We start from the raw sequence: 9763 nt of genomic DNA, 5'->3' as shown, positions 1-9763 counted from the left end.
GGACCATATAAAACTGAATCATTAATATCTAAAGATGTCTTCAGTTCTCAAAATCACCAAAAGTAGTGGTTAGTACACAAAAACACACATATGCCTTCACTTAGTATAAAAATGCAAACCTGCAGAGCTACATCCAAATTCAGTGTGTGATACACCTCCCACTGAGTGTGTATATCTGTCATTAAAGTTTCGACAATGCTTTGGCAATCATGTTTTCAAGACCTGCCAGAGGCTCAATTTTCAAATTGTGTGGCTGAATTTACAGGGTCGAGCAAAACAGACTCGCATTATTGTCCTTAAATTTCTCCAAAAGCTTCAATGGGTTATTGTTACAGATGCGTTGCTAATAATAAAAAAAACTGAAATGTTGTCGTGCCAACACGAAGCTCAAAGTCTCTTTCTTAGCTGTTGAATATTTCTACCAATAACTGTTGAACTTGCTGGATAAATACCCATAAGTCTTTGTGTCTTCTCGCCGTCTTCCAGCAGGTGGGCAGCACCCACACCCACATCACTCGCATTTATAGCCCCCTTGAAAGGCTTCGCTTCATCAGATGGAGCTCAAACCAAATGGAAGTTGCTTGTCCCACCTTCCAACGAAAGCCTTCCAACTGCGGAATTGGATATGCATCCTCTATTTAACTGCATTGACTTTGCGATAGTCCACAGAAAATCGTTGGGTACCATCTGGTTTCAGTACCATGACTTAGGATGATTTCTAGTCACGGTAACTCAGGTGGATTATGTCATCTTGGAGCATGTGTTCAATCCCCTTCTGAACCTGTGCCAACATTAGAGGATTATGCCAATAAGGATGCTGCTTAATCGGAACAGCATGTCCTTTATCTACCTTATGCACAATTAGGTAATATTTCCCATTTAATTTCCTCATATCTCCCCATATAATACTAACAACTCTATCAGTCATTTTATTTTATTTTTCCTCAGGGAGGTTACTCAATAATTTATCCCAATTTTAGAAAACTTCCTCATTGTCCACTTTAATTTGAGGAACGTTCAATCCAGAATCCTCTGAACTTAGTTTTTCCTTCTGTACTGTAATCATTTAACACATTCTCCTCTTGCTGTCCGTTCCCTGTCAAAATACCTTTTGAGCATATTCACATGACATACTCTGTGAGATTCCTTTCTGCCTGGAGTCCCTATCAAGTAGTTACCCTCACTCAATATTCTTTCGCATTTGATAAGTTTCACCAGTCCTTGCTTTTCAAGATCCCCTCATCACTGGAAGTAACATACATACTTTATCCCCGAGAGCAAAATTGCAAATTTTTGAGTTCTTGTCTACTTCCTGTTTAGGTGCATTCTGCAATACTTTTAAATGCCATCTAGCCAACTCCCCAGCGTTTTTTAATCATTCCGGAAAATTTGAGACATAGTCCAATAGTGTGGCCTTTTACTTCTGATTTACTAACTACTCCTGAATCGACCTTAACGGTCCTACCTCTTAATAACCTAATTAAAATGGACAGAAGTTGGTCAATTCATTTTGTGCATCTCTGATCACTAAAAGCCCTTACGCCAATCAGCTGGATAATCCTTACCATAAGCATTCAACATGATCTTGAAAGTTTGATGTCACCTTTCTCGTGCTCTCTGCGATTTTAGATGGTTCACAGTAGATTTGAATTGATTTATTACAGAGCTGCCCTTAACTTCTTTGAACTGTTTGGATGTGAAGTTTGAACTTTGGTCGCACTGTATCTCTATTGGTCGTCCGTATATATTTTTAAAAAGAGTATTTCCTTTACCATCCTTTTCGATGTGACTTTGCATAATGCAATAGCCTCTGGAAATTTCGTGGATACATCAATTATTGTTAACAAATACTGATTCACACTTTTTTTTTGTTTGATATAGGGGACCTAGCCAATCAATTAAACGATTGTAAAAGGTTCCTCAACTGCAGGAATAGTTATTAAAGATGCAGGTTTTATTAACACCTCTGGTTTTCTAATTACCTCACGTGTATTTCACGTCTGGCAAAATTCAACAACATGATGGTGCAGTGTAGGCTAGTAAGAATGCCTTCTATTTTAGACTGTGTTTTCCTCACTCCAAAATGACCTCCACGTGGTAATTCATGCTTCACTTGCAGCTTCTCCTTTCTGTACCCCATTTTCAATTCAATTTGATGAATTTCTGCCCATTTCTCATCTCCTTCAGTATGTGATCGTTTCCATCTCCTCATGCAGACACCATTTTTAAGGTAATAATACTCAGGGATGCATTCAGAATCCCTAATGTATATGCCCTTTTGATACAACTACTTAAAAATTTCATCTTTCTGCTGTAACTCAATTAGTTTAGCTGAACTAAACATGTGTGCATGATCACCTATTTTCTCCTGTTTTGTCACAACTATCTAATGGAACGAAGTATCTCCTCATGCCACTTCAGCTTACTTACCTTTACATTTTTTTATCTCTCCTGTTTGAACTCGTGATACTGGGACCTTGCTACCCCACATTCAGAAAAGATTCCAAGATAAGGCATTGCTTCAATTGGCTGTGTCTCCAGTGGTTTTTAACCAGAGCAGGCAGCACTTCTACCGGTGAATCAGTTGCATACTTTACAAGGAAAAGTTGTATTCCTGGAGCTGAGAGTTTGTCCAGTACTCCTATCACAATTTCCTCACTCTTCACTGGACACTCTATCCTCGCTTAACATAACCATGTGATTTTTTTTAGTCTCACAGTGAATTCCCTTTAATAGTAACTTTTCTGGAAATAGTCCCTCAGGAATATATATCTCCTCATCTTTCAGCATCACAGACTGAGAGGATCCTGTGTCCCTTCATATTGCATCCTCTGTACCTGCTACTTCTGGCCTATCTGAATAAACTTTCCCTTTGAAGGTATATTTTATAAGCAAGATTCGGCACTTACTCCTTGACCAATCTCCGATCAGCTTGTACACTCTGATGAAGCTTTCTCGCCTCCACTGTGCTTTCTGTTACCACTCCAACAAAACTCCCAGGCTTATCCTGTTTTCCTACATCTTTTTTTCCCTAGCGCACCAACAGAGTGATTTCCTGTGACCTAATTTATTGCAATGAAAACATCGGAGTTTTTTAAACTTCTTTGTCCTCTTCTTGGATTTCCTTTTTACCCCTGTCGTAAGTTATCCTTATGATTTTCACTGAGATCTACATATCCCTTCCCACGTGAGGATTTCTCTTTGCCCCAGTTTACTTACCTCATGGACTGAAATTTAGTCTGGAAGCCAAACTGTGTTTTAGAGACCAATTCATAATCTTCAGCCATTTCAGTTGCTAACCTTGCTATCTAAACTCTCTGCTCTCCCACAGGAGTTTGCATTACTTCAGGCAGTGAATTTTCGAATTCCTCCAAAATAGTTACGCTCTAAGTGCATCATAGGTTTGCTTGAATTTTAAAGTTCTTTTCCATCTATCAAAATTACTTTGTTTGAACCTTTCAAACTCAATATACGTTTGATCCGGGCCACTCCTTAGTTTCCTAAATGTTGTCTATAGGCTTCTGGAACAAGTTCATGTGCATTTGATTTGCATCCTCATACTCCCCGGATCCCTAAGCGTAACTTCAGCCTTCATTTCCATCCTTTTAAGCTGACCTTCCATTCTAAATGTCTATCTCTGAAACGCAAACGCGCTCTCTTTTTCTTTTTCTTCTGATAAACATTTACTTTGCTTTCTTTTTCTCTTTCCTGCATTAAATCTATTCGTCCTCTTTCTTTTCATTCTAAATTTAGTCGCAACGCCAACTGCTTCATTTCTGCTTCTAACACAAGCTGCTTTATTTGCGATTGAAGTTTAATCTTCTGTGCAGATCACGGTGGAGTTTCCAGCAAGTTTGAATGCAGAACTACTGCTGCAATCATCTCAACTTTCCTCACATTAGGTGGCAGCTTCAACTGCAGCTTGTCTACTAATTCTTGCAGCTTGGATTTATGTGCATTTTGTAAAATCCCCAAGGTCGATTCTTCCACCTCCAAAACATCCTTGGTTCCTGCAAGAGCCATTGCTCTCTAAAGCTCTGTTTACCAAGACAAATCAACACACAAAATAAGAGACACTAACACCTGCCACTCGCTGCCTAAATCCTGCAAAGGGCCCCCAATATGTTATGGACCAGGCCCGATGCCTCAAAAATGTTTAAGCAAGTAGCCCAGACCGTAACTTTTTATTTGTTAAAGGTAAGTGTGTAGTGGATATTCGCAGAGTGAATTAGCTGGTCAGACTGCAGTATTTTAAACAAACATTATTTGTTTCCCAAATTACAGAAAGAAGTGCATGAACTGAAGGGAGAATAGCTGAATAACGTATCCTATCCAACCTACAGGCTATCCGGACTTAAGGTTGCTGCATCAAAATACTTGCAACAATCGCAATGAACAAACCCCTTAGCACAAAGAGTAAATCTGACACAAAATGCTTGCAGTTCATGAGGTCAGAAGTGCAGAAGGAGGGGGTGAGCATCCAATTTCAACAGTGACCTGACTCAACTAGCCCCCAAACTGAACAGAACTGCCCAGCTACAGAGCTGGACACATCCTTTGATTATGCAGGGTTTTTTTTTAAAGAATTGTAAGCGTTCTGCCTGATGCATTATCTGTTATGTATAAATGAAGGGACACTAATAAACCTTTTAAAAAATCAGACATATTGAAACCTTGGGTCATTTAGAGCATCCCTGAAAATAAAGATCAAGAACAACATAACCCTGTAAAGGGAGCAGATTTGTGATAATTTGTAACATTTGGCTTTGAAGTGAATTCAAAAAATGAGTGTTTGTGAGTTAGTGCTGAAGGGCATTGGGTATTGAAGATACAAGATTGGCTTATTAGAGCAATGAGAGGAATGTCCAGTCAGATTCACACTTCCTGTGTATGGTCAGGGCAAATATGCCCACTGTAAATCTATTGGCTGGCGCCTATTCTGTGTTGGAGACATCAGTACGGTAACTACATCTAGGTTGTTTGTTTTGGGGGTGATGGTGATGGGAAGTTCAGGTGGTTATAACATTGCAAATGGACAACACATCAGAATCATCTAACCTGTGATAGGAAAATATCCTCATTGTCCCTCACCACTAACGTCACAACAGCAATTGGTGGTGGGAGATGTGACCAACAGCCAGTGATGCCAACATTCAATCCATTCCAGTTCGTATTGTGAACGGAAGGTACCACACTGAAAGGAGCCAACTGGATCAGTTTTTTCAGTGACTGTGATTGAGGCCAGTCTCCATGTATTTTAACTGTGGCACTAGATGTGGCACCCCTCTTCTAATAGTAAGGAGCTTCATGCAATGCTTTATGCCATTGTCTCAGCAGATGCATCATCTCCAACACTAACAGGGATCAGCAGCTGCAGAGACAGTGAGAGGAGAGATAAACATCTGAGAATAGTCTGGAATGTTCCATTAATGGATCAGATTTTAAGAACTCTAGATTGGAATGCTGCAACAATGGACAGGAGTTTATCCTGGTATCTTGCCTATTTTTCCTGGTCTGGGTTCACATTATCACATCGGATATATGGGTGCACTGATGATTATTCATGCGGGCTACTATCACATGCTCGCTATTGTTGGTGTTCCTGGTAAGTCTCTTCATCTCTATCCATGTGTTAATCCATAAACCATGGTGAACCTCATTGCTATTTCTGTTATCTACATTTGGCAAAGACAGAATCCTTTGTCTTCAGTTTCAAATGCAAATTCCATTCATTGCTACAAACTTCTGAACTGCCCAACAAGCTCGTCCACACAAACATCTGAGAACAAGACTGTTCACAATCCCGAAGTACCTTTTGGACCCGAATTGATTTATTTCTTGGTATTCTCTCCATCACCAAATCTACCCACTACCAGCTCCATAATATCAGCAGTCCCCACCTTGACGTCAGTGCGGATACTAAATAAACCATTATCCATGCCTTGATAAAATTCAGACTTTATGGTTCCAGTTCTCTTACAAGCGCACTTTCCGTTACAAATATGTCAATCACAACCTTGTTCTTGTCTCTAAAGTAAATTCATGACAGGGATAATGTGTCAGAGAAGTGATGTCAGCGGATATGTAATTCAGAGGCCCAGGTTACTGCACAAAATACGCTGTTTTAAATCTTACCTCAGATATGTCAGAACTTAAATTCAAATGACAGGAATTGGAAATAAACGATAATTTCACGAATATTTCAATAACAGCACCAGCATTTTGACAATACGTTTATCTATAGCACTGATATCCTTTGGTACAGAAATCTAGCATTATTACCGAACTGTCTTAAGACTGACATCAGATCCACAACAATGTGATTGGCTCTATACTGTGTCAAAGAATGACCTCACAATAAAGAGCATTTAGTGAGGTCAATAAATGCTGCCCTTACCAGCGATGCAGACATCCCATGTCATAATATTATGGAAGTTTAAATAAAACAAAGAATGATGCAAGAGATCAGAAACAAAAAAAAAGAACGAGAAGCTGCCCCAGTAACTGTTCAGATTTGGCACCCGTGGGTCGAGGGCAAAATAGAATTGACATTTCGAGTTCGCTGACCTACCATCATAACTGAACACAGCTTGAAAATATGGTGATTGATGTTGGTGACAGGGATGTCTATGATGAAGGGGACAAGGAGTGAGTTGAATAGACAGATAAACGAGAGATAAAAGAAAATAAGCAAACGAAGGGTTTGAAGATGATCAGCTGGAATGGAAATTAAAAAACGAGGTTAATCTTATTTTTTTTTCTCCTGTTCCCATATTACCGAAAATCATGCCCATGTAGCGTATAAATCAAGGTTCCTGTTTAAAGTGAGTTATGTCCCTTTGTATATCTTCCCTGAGTGAGATCATCCGCCTTTATTCATTAGTGGGATGCTGGGCCAGTATTTAATTCCCTTTCCTCATTGTCCTTGAGAAGTGTTGGTGAGCTGCCTTCCTGACCCACTGCTGTCTGTGGGCTGTGAGTAGTCAGTGCTTAGTTGAGTCCGGTTTCATTTCTTTGATGTTTTTAGTGAGTAACTAACTGAGCGGCTGGTTTGGCTATTTCAAAGGGCAATTCAGAGTCAAATACATTGCGGGATTCACATGTCAGTCCGACCAGCTGAATGTGGTAAATATCATTAGGTAGGATTTTCTGATAATCGGCAATGGTTTCATAGCTTCATTGGATTTTATTGAATTCAAATGCCACCTTTTATCATGGTGGTATTCGAATCCAGGATGGGGTCAGCACCCGGGTCCCCAGATTAATAAACTGGAGATACTACTGTTAGGACATCGCCTTCCTGGCATCTCTGACCATCTCAAATGGCAATCGTGGTGTTGCTGTTTGTGTGGCTGTACTTGAAACACAGCTGTTCGCAAGGCAAAAGAATGATTTGGTAAAACATACCATCCTTCTTCATTTTGAACTAATTAGAACGTTAAAGAATCAGAACGGCCTTTGGCGAAAATGAGCTGTGTTCCTTGGTCAGAAGTCACAAACAGAGTTCATACCAGGCAGCAAGTAATCAACACAGTAAATTGTATACTGTCCTTCTTTGCAAAACGATTCAAGAATTGGAGTGAAATACTTTCCTGCCGTGCTAGAGTGTTGTTCAGAAGGTACTTGGGGCACTGTGTACAGATTATCTCTCCTTTATAAGGAACGATCTGCTTGCCACAGCGAGCCAGTGTAAAGGAGTTTCACCAGATTAATCCGTGTGGTGATGGTATCATGAGAAGACTGCGAAGGAAATAATCTATGTCACTACAAAAGAAAAAAAAAGTGATTGCATTAAACCTTGAGCGCAATGGACCAAAACTCATTATTTTCAAAACAAAACATTGATAGTGTTAAATAAAGTATGTATTTTCCCATAGGCAAATATTTTACTTAGATTTGATTACTTACAGTGTGGAAACAGGCCCTTCGGCCCAACAAGTCCACACCGACTTACAACCCACCCAGACCCATCCTCCTACATTTTCCCCTTTACCTAGCACCTTGGGCAACTTAGTAGGACCAATTCACCTAACCTGCACGTTTTTGGATTTTGGGAGGAAACCGGAGCACCTGGAGGAAACCCACGCTGTCACGGAGAGGATGTGCAAACTCCAAACTCAGATATGCTGGAGGCGGGAACGGAACCCGCCTCGTGTGCTGTGAGGAAGCAGTGCTAACCAGTGTGCCACAGTGCCGCCCACAGGTGCCGCCTATATAGGGAGAAAACGATTAGACGAATGTGGGTAAAGTGTAGGGAATTGGGGTTAGCTTGGATGTAGATTTAGGTCAGCATGGACCAGTTTGGGCTGAACGGCCTGTCTCCGTTAAGTTAGACTCTACGATTCTATGATATTATACGTACCTGCGTGGGACCTTATGTTGGTTAAGCGAGAGCTCCAGGCTCTGAATGAACTGTCACTGTCTCAATGAGCAGTTGGTGTGTGATCCTGGACTGAACGTTATGTTTTCACAAACCTGTCAGCAGCCACACTCTGATAGAGTTCGCCATTCCCAGCAACTTCTGACCTCCATAGAGGACACTAGCCTGCCTTCTGGGAGATGCCTCCTTGAGACCTGGCACAAACTGTCCGCAGTCCCTCCTCACTGTTAGCAAACCATGGTGTCGTTAATATAATGGGTGTGCACCATTAACAATGGAGCCAGGAGGAACAACATGGGCCAGTCTGTCTGTGCAGTCTCTGCTTCATTGGTTTTGCAATGTTGGAGCATCAGTGACATCCTATACAGTCTGGAGGGGCTGAATAGTTTCTTCTCTTTATGCGTTAGTGTTTCGAGGGACAGAAAGTCCTTCTTCTGGTCCCAGGGAAAAATGGTTCACGGGCATTATTGGGCGACCCTTGGTTCCTGCTTACCAGCGTGATGTACTGACTGAGCTCATTATCTTCCTATGTAATAGCAGGAAAGCAGGGGCATGGAAGAACACAGCAAGTCAGACAACATTGAGTTTTCCAATTTCAAATAACCTGCCTTCCAATCCCCCAACTCCATTCCCACCTCCTTCTCCTTCCTTCCATTCTAGCTACCCTTCTTTCAGATTCAGCTGGATTCAGTTCTCCCATCGTCCAACCCAGTGGTACCCCTTTACCTGTGTTCATCTATCCCCACCTCACCACCCTGTCTCCTCCTCCCTCATCCTGCCTCTTTATCTGTAGCTCCCTTACCCCACTCCAGTCCTGAATATTTATCCCCAAGCAGTTAACTTCTCCACCTCCTGATGTTGCCTTGCTTGTTGCGTTCTTCCAGCCTTCTGCCTGTCTACTTCGCATTTCAACATTTGTAGATTTTTTTTAATCGCTTCCAGTGTAATATTCTGGAGAAAGCGAAAGGGACCGTGTCTGTTCTTATCCAATAGTTTTGATGGGCTGAATGGCTCTGTCAAATTTCCGTGAAAGCAGCTTAAGATGCTGCATGAGCTTCGTTTTTTTTAACGAAGAAATGTGCAGGGTCTGGTCTCACTGTTGCATGAATGTTCCGGACAGTTTTACTGCATGAGCTTGAATGTTGTCCAGGTTTTGAAACTTGAGCTCCTGAGGAGGTGACACATTGTTCTGAACATTGTGTGATCTTCACTGAACATCCCCAGCTCTGAAGGTATGACGGAGGGAAAGACATTGATGAACGAGCTGCAATTGTTTGTGCCGAGAAAGTTTCCCTGAGGCTCATCCACAGAGATATCCAGGGATTGAGAGGATTGGTCTCCACCAGTCACACTGTGTTCTGGATGATCCAGCCAATGGGGAGT

This window comes from Chiloscyllium punctatum, chromosome 31 (assembly GCF_047496795.1).
Source record: "Chiloscyllium punctatum isolate Juve2018m chromosome 31, sChiPun1.3, whole genome shotgun sequence".
In the NCBI taxonomy this organism is placed as follows: Eukaryota; Metazoa; Chordata; class Chondrichthyes; order Orectolobiformes; family Hemiscylliidae; genus Chiloscyllium; species Chiloscyllium punctatum.
Note: the sequence above shows the minus strand (reverse complement) of the source record.